This window comes from Somniosus microcephalus, chromosome 23 (assembly GCF_052327205.1).
Source record: "Somniosus microcephalus isolate GS21.2 chromosome 23, FLI_Smic_1.0, whole genome shotgun sequence".
Lineage (NCBI taxonomy): Eukaryota > Metazoa > Chordata > Chondrichthyes > Squaliformes > Somniosidae > Somniosus > Somniosus microcephalus.
In genome coordinates, this window is record NC_141009.1 from 64,999,580 (window position 1) to 65,010,651 (window position 11,072).

General features: G+C 49.4%; 1 protein-coding gene across 1 annotated transcript in view; it reads left to right on the forward strand.

The window, feature by feature from the left end:
* Positions 1–10,793, forward strand: part of LOC147101921 (uncharacterized) — a 94,041-nt gene extending 83,248 nt beyond the window's left edge. Inside the window, exon 3 of the mRNA XM_085965997.1 lies at positions 10,677–10,793. The gene's annotated coding sequence lies outside the window, so the exon portion shown is untranslated. The remainder of the gene's footprint in view (positions 1–10,676) is intronic.
* Positions 10,794–11,072: the final 279 nt, after the last annotated feature.

Consider the following 11,072-nt stretch of genomic DNA (forward strand, 5'->3'; position numbering starts at 1 on the left):
AAGTTAATGTGATATCAGAGACTGATTTTAAGAAAATTAGACCCAGACCAAAGATACATGGAATAAAAGTGAAAGTGACAGGATACTCAGGTACTGATATACCAGTGAAAGGAAGGTGCATTGTCAAAGTAACACACAAGGACAGAGAGCACATGCTAGCATTAATCGTGGTGCCAAAGGATGTGCAAGCCATACTAGGTTTAAAAGCCTGTGAGAGACTGAACCTGGTAAAGAGAGTCCTCGTTGTGGAAAGCGAAGGAGAGACAGTCTATGATGAACTCATGAAAGAGTACAACGACCTATTTAAGGGTCTAGGCTGCATTCCAGGAGAACACACGATCAGAGTAGATAAAAGTACATCCATGCAGAAAAGTTCCGTTTGCTCTTCAAAAGCAACTGAAGGCAGAGTTGGACTGGATGGAAAGCCTGAACGTGATTCAGAAGATAGATGAGCCAACTGAGTGGGTGAGTTCCCTTGTCATAGTGGACAAAAAGAATGGAAAGCTCAGAATTTGCCTGGATCCAAGAGATCTAAACAGAGCAATAAAGAGAGAGCACTTCAAGCTTCCTACACGTGAGGAAATCATGGCACAGTTTGCAAATGCAAAATGTTTCAGCAAGTTAGATGCATCATCAGGATTTTGGCAGATGAAGCTGGACGAAGCAAGTTCAAGACTGTGCACGTTCAACAGTCCATTTGGCAGATACAGATTCCTAAGGTTACCATTTGGCATTGCCTCAGCTCCTGAAGTGTATCACAAGACTATCCATATGATCTATGAGCACCTGGAGGGAGTTGATACATCAATGGATGACATCATAGTATGGGGAACCACGAGAACTGAGCATGACGAGAGACTGAAAAAAGTGCTGGAAGCAACAAGGAAAACAAACCTGAAGCTGAATGGAGAGAAATGCCAGCTCGGGGTGACAGAACTGACATTCGTGGGAGATATCCTTAGCAGTGAGGGCATCAGACCAGATCCCAGAAAGGTGTCCGCCATTGAGAATATGCCAAAGCCACAATGCAAAAAGGACGTGCAGAGGTTTAATGGAATGATCAACTACATGGGGAAATTCATATCCAACCTCTCAGAAAAGATGGCGCCACTGAGAAGACTAACTGAAAAGAACATAGAATGGGAATGGAATCATGAGCATGAGAAGTCATGGAGCGATCTAAAGAAACTGCTCACAGAGGAACCAGTTCTGAGGTTTTATGACCCAGCGAGACCCATCAAGATATCATCAGATGCATCACAGAGTGGGCTCAGTGCCGTTCTTCTGCAACAATATGACTACTGGCAACCTATTGCATAATCGCGCTCAATGACAGACGCGGAGACACGATATGCTCAAATAGAAAAGGAGCTGCTCAACATCACATACGCCTGTGAAAGATTTCACCAGTTTGTGGCAGGACAAGCAATCAGTGTAGAGACTGACCATAAGCCCTTGATTGCATTGTTCTAAAAGCCACTAAATAGATGTCCGCTTAGAATACAAAGAATGATGATCAGGCTGCAACGCTATACACTGAATGTTGCGTACACACCGGGTAAGCTGATGTATACAGCAGACACGTTGTCCAGAGCTGTAGACCCAAGTGAGCCCGCAAACACCACAATGGATGACAAAGTGAACGCCTATGTGGACATGATCACAAGTGCACTGCCCATAGCAGATGCAAAAATGGAGCTCATAAAGACTGAGACAAACAAAGATTGTGGTAAACCACTTTTATCGTTCACTATCGTTACACTATGGTTATCACTGTTATATCGTTACACTATGGTTATCACTGTTTACACTGTTGTATCACTACACGAGGTCGCCTCTTGTCACGCTGTTATACCTGGGCTGACCACTGCTGACTCCGCCCATGGCTCCACCTACTTGCCCAGGTATAAAGGTGGTCGACTGGCTGGTATTCCTCCTTGTTGGATCCGATCACCCACGAGGGTGGGCTCTGTTATTTAGCCAATAAAAACCTATAGTTACTGTCTTAACTCGTCGCTTTTCATTGGATGAATTGATAGGTATATCAATTTTATTGGCTAAATTTTGAAATGTCTTTAACGGAGCAGCCAAACGACCAGTCAGACGCCCAGCTACAACAGCCACAGCAGCCGGCCTGGCTGCGAGCCCTCCGACCGCCGTACCTGGATCTAAACCCACAGGCAGCAAACTCAGCCCTTGACTTCAAACACTGGCTGAGCTGTTTCGAATCCTACCTGGGAGAATCCGGCGTGCCTCAGAGATCCAAACTAAGAGTTCTGACCGCCCAAGTGAGCCCTAAAGTATTTGCACTCATCCAGGACCTTACTACATACGAGGCCGCCCTCAACCTGCTGAAAGAGCAGTACCGGAGCCCGGTAAATTCTATGTATGCCAGACATCTCCTAAGATCCCGCCCGCAACAGCCAGGAGAGTCTGTAGATGAATTCTTACGGGCGCTACAAACGCTCGGCAGGGACTGTGACTTTAAAGCTGTAACGGCTGCAGAAAATACTGAAGAGAATATCCGCGATGCCTTCGTGAAAGGCCTTCGGTCCGACTACTCACGGCAAAGACTGCTCGAATCAAAGGACCTCGACCTGAACACAGCTGCAGCCCTCGCTCGCTCTCTGGAAGTGGCCCATCGGGACCTCGAGGCGTATTCCAGGTACTGTGCTGCGCGACCCTGGGACTCGGGCCCGACCCCGACCGCAATACCCCTCGCACCACCGCCTCTGGGACCTACCTCAGCGTCGGCGTCCCGGACCCGATCGGGACCGCCACCCCTGGTACCGACTGCGACATCGGAGCCCCGTGATCGGGCCGCCGGCTGCTTTTTCTGTAGCCAAGCGAAACACCCGAGGGCGCGCTGCCCTGCAAGAAACGCGACCTGCTCCGACTGCCACAAGAAAGGCCACTTCACGAAGGCCTGCAGGGGGAAAGCCACAGATGCCAGCAGTGCCTCATGCGAGTTGTGGGGGCGGCCATCTTTCATCAAGGCCACAGATGCCAGTATCCCCTCGTGTGAGTCGTGGGGGTGGCCATCTTTGATCAAGGCCACCGACACCGGCAGTGCCTCATGTGAGTTGTGGGGGTGGCCATCTTCTCCGCCATTTTATGCAACGCCGTGGGCACCGCCATTTTGTTCACCACACTCGACCGCCACCTTGTCTCCAGACCCGACCGCAGCCTCACCCGCAGACTACAGCAGCTCGCTCAGCCATACACTAGCCTCCGTCACACTGGACCAAGCTCGCCCGCATCACCTGTCCAAGTCCATGATGGACATCAAAGTAAACGGCCACGCCACGACCTGCCTGTTCGACAGCGGAAGCACGGAGAGTTTCATCCATCCAGACACGATGAGCCACTACTCCCTCACTGTCCAGCCAACACGCAACCGGATCTCGATGGCGTCGAGGTCGCATTCAACAGACATCAGTGGATACTGTGTTGTGACCCTGTCGGTTAGGGGCACGGAGTATAAACATTTTAAACTTCTCGTCCTGCCCCAACTCTGCGCTGCCGTCCTACTAGGGCTAGATTTCCAATCCCACCTTCAAAGTGTCACTTTGGCATACGGTGGACCCCTCCCCCCACTCACAGTTGACAACCAACAGCCTTTAAACCGCCCACCGCGTACCACCTGCGGCCTATCCACCCTCAGGGTTCCGCCCCCCTCCCTGTTCGCCAACCTCACCCGCGACTGTAAACCCGTCGCTACCAAGAGCAGGCGGTACAGCGCCGGGGACAGAGCTTTTATTAGCTCTGAGGTGCAGCGTCTCCTGAAAGAGGGCATCATCGAGAGGAGCAACAGCCCCTGGCGTGCCCAGGTCGTAGTCGTTAAGACCGGCGATAAAAACCGCCTAGTCATCGACTACAGCCAAACCATAAACCGGTACACCCAGCTGGACGCATACCCCCTTCCCCGCATATCTGATATGGTCAATCAGATTGCACAGTACCGAATATTCTCTACCATCGACCTTAAGTCGGCCTACCACCAACTCCCTATCCGCCCTGAGGACTGCCAGTATACCGCCTTCGAGGCGAATGGCCGCCTCTACCACTTCCTTAGGGTTCCCTTCGGCGTCACCAACGGGGTTTCGGTCTTCCAAAGGGAGATGGACCGGATGGTTGACCAGAACGGGCTGCAAGCCACGTTCCCCTATCTAGATAACGTCACCATCTGCGGCCGCGACCGGCAGGACCATGATGTTAATCTGGAGAGATTCCTCCATACGGCCCAACGGCTGAACCTCACCTACAATAAGGAGAAATGTGTGTTTAACACCTCGCGCCTTGCCATCCTCGGCTGCGTAGTAGAGAACGGAGTCATCGGCCCCGACCCTGAAAGAATGCGCCCCCTCATGGAGCTTCCCCTCCCCCACTGTCCAAAGGCGCTGAAGAGGACCCTGGGGCTCTTCGCCTACTATGCCCAATGGGTGCCGAATTATGCGGACAAAGCCAGACCCCTCATGAAGTCCGCCTCCTTCCCCCTGACGGCAGAAGCGTGCGCAGCCTTCTCCCTCATTAAGGGAGACATTGCTAAGGCCACAATGCACGCGGTGGATGAGTCTATCCCTTTCCAAGTGGAGAGCGATGCATCCGACTTCGCCCTAGCCGCAACCCTTAACCAGGAGGGGAGACCGGTGGCCTTCTTCTCAAGGACCCTCCAGGGCCCTGAGATCTGACACTCCTCGGTCGAGAAGGAGGCCCAGGCGATCGTGGAGGCTGTACGATGCTGGAGGCATTACCTGGCAGGCAAACGATTTACCCTCCTCACCGACCAGCGTTCGGTCGCTTTTATGTCTAATAACAAGCTGAGGGGCAAAATCAAGAACGACAAGATCTTGAGGTGGAGAATCGAGCTCTCCACCTATGATTATGAGATCTTGTACCGGCCTGGTAAACTGAACGAACACCCAGATGCTCTATCACGAAGTACATGCGCCAACGCGCAAATTGATAGACTGCAGACCCTCCACAATGACCTCTGCCACCCCGGAGTCACCAGACTTTACCACTTCATTAAGGCCCGCAACCTGCCCTACCCCATCGAGGAGGTCAGGACCATGACCAGGAACTGCCAGACCTGTGCCGAATGCAAACCGCATTTCTTTAGGCCGGACAGAGCAAGCCTGATCAAGGCCACCCGCCCCTTCGAGCGCTTGAGCATCGATTTTAAGGGGCCCCTCCCATCCTCTGACCGTAATGTGTACTTCCTCAACATCATTGATGAGTACTCCCGTTTCCCCTTTGCCTTCCCCTGCCCAGACATGACCAGTACCACGGTCATCAAATGCCTGAACGACCTCTTCGCCGTGTTCGGGTTCCCGAACTATATACATAGCGACCGGGGCTCCTCCTTCATGAGCAAGGACTTCGCCAGTTCCTACTAGCGAGAGGTATTGCTGCAAGCAGGACCACCAGCTACAACCCCCGAGGGAACGGCCAGGTGGAAAGAGAGAACGCGACTGTCTGGAAGGCCGTTCTCTTAGCCTTAAAGTCCAAGGGCCTCCCAACCTCTCGCTGGCAGGAAGTCCTCCCGGCAGCGCTGCATTCCATCCGGTCACTGCTTTGCACTGCCATTAATGCCACCCCCCATGAACGAATGTTTGTTTTCCCCAGGAAGTCGACTACGGGAACCACGCTACCAACTTGGCTGACCTCTCCGGGGCCCGTCTTGCTGCAAAAGCACGCGAGGGCCCATAAAATGGACCCCCTGGTCGAGAGGGTGGACCTCCTGCATGCCAACCCCCAGTACGCCTATGTGGCATACCCAGATGGGCGGGAGGACACAGTCTCCTTACGAGACCTCGCACCCTCGGGCATCCCTGAGACACCACCGTTACCCCCCACCACCCCCCCAAATCCAGCCCAGGTAGACGGCATGCCAGAACCCCACGAGCCTTCGCCGACCACACATTAACATCGGATACTGCATCACCGCCGCCGCTGCTGCGACGATTGGAAAGGCTTACGAGGCCTCCGGGCAGACTGACATACCCGAACTGGTAGTACACTTCACCCCGCTGGACTCAAATCTAAACAAGGGGTGAATGTGGTAAACCACTTTTATCGTTCACTATCGTTACACTATGGTTATCACTGTTATATCGTTACACTATGGTTATCACTGTTTACACTGTTGTATCATTACACGAGGTCGCCTCTTGTCACGCTGTTATACCTGGGCTGACCAGTGCTGACTCCGCCCATGGCTCCACCTACTTGCCCAGGTATAAAGGTGGTCGACTGGCTGGTATTCCTCCTTGTTGGATCCGATCACCCACGAGGGTGGGCTCTGTTATTTAGCCAATGAAAACCTATAGTTACTGTCTTAACTCGTCGCTTTTCATTGGATGAATTGATAGGTATATCAAAGATGAAACAATGAGACGACTGAGAAAAAGCATCTTGGATGGATGGCCCAACATGAAGCAAGACTGCTCACCTGATATAGCAGAGTACTGGAACTGCAGGGCAGAACTATCAGTGGTCGAAGGCATCATCTACAAAGGAAGTAAAATAGTTATCCCAAAGAGTCTGAGAAGAGAGATGCTAAAAAAGATCCATGGAGGACATCTGGGAATTGAAAAGTGTAAGAAAAGAGCATGAGAGGTGATGTACTGGCCACGAATCAACCAAGATGTGACAAATGAGGTGTCAAACTGCACAATATGCCTGAAATATCGAGCAAGCAATCCGGTAGAACCACTAAAGCCACACCCAGCACCAGACAGACCTTACCAGAAGGTAGGCGCTGACCTATTCGTATGTCAAGGGAAGGACTATCTTGTAGTCACAGACTATTACTCCCTGTATCCAGAGGTTTGTAGACTGCACACCACCACTGCAGATGCTGTAATAACATGTATGAAAGCCATATTCTCCAGACATGGCATGGCAAGCGAGGTCTTCACAGACAACGGACCTCAGTTTTACAATGCAAGTTTCCGACACTTTGCCAAAGAGTGGGACTTTGTCCACACAACGTCAAGTCCTCACTTTCCACAGTCCAATGGACTAGTGGAAAAATCGGTCCAGACAGTGAAAAGACTGATGTACAAGGCAAAAGACAGTGGAACTGACTTCTACCAGAGCATGCTTGTATACCGCACAACGCAGCTCGAGTGTGGTAAGTCACCAGCCCAACTCCTGATGGGACGTCGGCTAAGGTCAAACCTACCCATCCCGGAGAACCTCCTGAAAACAAAAGAGGGGGAGAAAGTGAGGAAGTTCAAAGAACAACAGAAAGAAAAGCAAAAGTACTACTGTGACAGAGGAACACAAAACCTACCTGAACTCCACACTGGTGACCAAGTAAGGTTCAAAGACAAAACAAACACATGGACTCAGAAGGGAACTGTCCTGAGTGAAGTTCAACCAAGATCATACACCATTCAGACAGATGAGGGTGCTGTTCTGAGAAGAAATCATCGAGATCTTCTCATGGGACCAGCCACAGCAGGTCAAGAGACTGATACTGTTGAACAACCTGATCACACAGCTGAGAACCAATCATCTGAGGCAACAACTCAGATTCAAGGACAATCAATCAGAAAATCCTCAAGACACGTGAAGCCTCCTGAGAGACTCATTGAGCAAATTTAAGGACTATTGTTATAGAAGGAAGTAATGTTATCTTATTCTTTCTTCAAGTTCTAGTGTATTGACATATTTCATGTGAACACACAAAGCAAGGTTAAAAAACCTTGATCATGATAATGATAATGTAAGTTCATTAAGTGTTACAGTTAAAATGCAGATCAATACAAAGAAAACATGTTAGTTAAAAGTAAAATACTTTTGTTTTAAGAAAAGGAGATGTAATGATATCAGCAAATAGAGATGGTATTTGCCTGTTCGATTATGATGCCTTAATAGCATGTTTGTATGTATTGATTGCTTGTGCCTGACCAGCAGAGGGCATGTGACCGACAAGGCAGTTAGTTTTAGTTTCGGTTTCGTTCTAGATGCATCACAGCATCGTGTCTCCTGTAAAAGCTGTATAAAAGAGTTGAACAGACTTTAGATTAAAACTCATTCTCTTTCATAAATATCTCATCATTGAACCCACAAAGAAATCAATACACTTGACAGATCCCCCAACCTCCTGCTCCATTTTAACCCCGCCCCACCCTGCTTCTGCCAGACGGGATGAGTTTAAATCGACCACTGTGAGTATAGTTTCGACCATATTCCTGCTGCTCCTGTTTTATGTCTCTCAGGTACATACTGATAGACATGAATGAAAGATTCAACAGCCACAACTGCTTCTACCGAGTACAAAATACACAGCCAGTGCAAAGTTACACTTATCACACTGACACCTCCTCAGCCTCACTGTAACCATCTTCCTCTGGCCTTTCCTGACCCTGCTTTTGTGCCCGCTGTACGGTGAATCTAAAATTCTCATCCTAGTCTTCAAATCCCTCCATGGCCTCATCCCTCCCTGTCCCTGTAACCTCCTCCAGCTCTACAATCCTCTGAGATTACTGCTTTCCTCCAATTCTGGTCTCTTGCACATCCCTGGTTTCCGTCACCCCACCATTGGCAGCCTTGCCTTCAGCTGCCTGCTCCTTCAGCTCTGGAATTCCCTCCCTAAACCTCTCTCTCCTCATTTAAGACGCTCCTTAAAACCTACCTCTTTGACCAAGCTTTTGGTCACATGTCTTAACACCTCTTTATGTGGCTCGGTGTCAAATTTTGTCTGACAATCGCTCCTGTGAAGCGCCTTGAGATGTTTCACTACGTTAAAGGCACTGTATAAATGCAAGCTGTTGTTGTTGAAACATCTGCTGATGGCGTCATTAGAAAATGATTGGTCATTTCAGAGACCTTTTCAGGACCCTCCCTGGCCCTATCCAGAGTGGACAATATTTCTTTCAGCCTGCCTACTGTTGGCTTGGAGACATGTGCCTCACGACATTCCCAGTCTGCTGCAGTAGGTGGGTTTTGCCGTGGCTTCAGAGGGGTATCCCTGGCCAATCATCTATCCAATCATCAGGAGATGCCGTGAAGTAACGGTGACATTGTTGGCGGCTGTGGAATTCACACATTGTGACCTGTCCCAGGGACCTGGCATCCACCTGGCATGATGCAGCTGTGATGACCACGCACAACCTGGGCATTGATGAATTGGAAGCGCTTTCTGTTCATAAATGCCGTCGCGTTGATGAAAGGAGCCCTGTGGGGTCACGTGGGTCCCATCGGTGAGGCCCCGCTCTCTTGGGAAGCCAAGGGTGAAGAGCGTCTTTTGCTGCTGGTGATCACCCTGAGGAAAAGTCTTCTGCCCTGGCAAACCTGACATACGCAAAACAGAAAGACTTGCATTTCTATGGCGCCTTTCACATCCTCAGGACGGTCCAAAGCACTTCACAGCTTTTAAAGTAGAATCACTGTTGTAATGTAGGAAACATGGCAGCCAATTTGCACACAGCAAGCTCCCACAAACAGCGATGAAGTAAATGACTAGAGAGTGGTGCGCCGATAACAACCTGGCCCTTAACATCAAGAAAACCAAAGAAATCATTGTGGACTTCAGGAAGTCTAAAGGTGGAAGTCACACCCCCATCCACATCAATGGGGCTGTGGTGGAAAGGGTGGACAGCTTTAAGTTCCTCAGAGTCCACATCACGGAAGACCTCTCCTGGTCCCTCAATACCTCCTCTCTGGTGAAGAAGGCCCAGCAGCGCCTATATTTCCTAAGGAGGCTGAAGGGATGTAACCTGTCACCCCTGATCCTCTCTAACTTTTACCGCTGCACAATAGAGAGCATCCTGACAAACTGTATCACAGTATGGTATGGCAGCTGTAGCTACTATGACCGGAAAGCCCTGCAGCGGGTAGTCAAAACTGCCCAACGCATTACCGGCACCCGGCTACCGACCATAGAGCACATATACCAGAAACGCTGTCTACGGAGGTCACGGTCCATCATCAAAGACCCTACCCACCCCAGCCACAGTCTGTTCGCCCTCCTGCCATCTGGGAGACGCTACAGATGCATTCGCACCCGTACGACCAGACTTAGGAACAGCTTCTTTCCCAGGGCTGTCATCCTACTGAACTCCACAAATAAACTCTAAAGCCTGCACATCTGCCAATGCACTTTATTATGGTTATGTTTATGTTAATATATTACAAACCAAATGTATGTTGAATGTTTAAATGTCTTAATCTAAATGTACACTCTCGGGAGCCGCAAGCCTACATTTCGTTGTACTGCACTTGTGCACTAACAATGACAATAAAGTTGATTTGATTTGATTTGATTTGAACCTATTTTAGTGATGTTGGTTGAGGGATAATTATTGGCCAGGACGCCGGGAGAACTCTCCTGTTCTTCTTCCAATAGTTCCATGGGATCTTTTACATCCACCTGAGAGGGCAGACCGTCTTGGTTTAACCTCTCATTCAAAAGACAGCATCTCTGGCAAAGCAGCACTCCCCTGATGTGTCAGCCTAGATAATAGGCCCAAGTCCCTGGAGAGGGGCTTAGAACCCACAACCTTAAGGATTAGAGGGGTGAGAGTGCTACCTCTGAGCCACGGCTGACAGTATAACTCAATGAAGTCTAATAGGAATAGAACCCGTGACATCTACTGTACTGGGTTGCATTTGATTGATGTATTCCAAACTGTAACAGGTAATCTCTGTGCACTCTCTTTCAGGGAAACCAGCAGGGGGTGCTCCAGTCAAGCTATTCATACCCGGGGTGAGGAGAGCGGGAATTATCCTCCGTGACAGTGACACTCCCTTAAGCAATAAATGTGAAATGCAATAAAGAGCCTCAGCAACAAGAATGAGCTGTCTCACTGGCATCTTTCCATTTAGTTAGTCACTAGAAAGTGAGCTCACTGAGTATGGGATTCATCAGTTTCACATGGGTACAGAAAGGGATTATAGGAGTGTCCTTACATGTTTTTACAGAGCATTATTTACTGGAAGGTAACGTGTATGAAAATGTTTTCTGGAGTTAATTATTGTCTTTATGGCACTGATTGAACAGATTGTTCTATTGGGTTCGTTCATTGGGTTTATTATTTTTTTTATTCATTCACGGGATG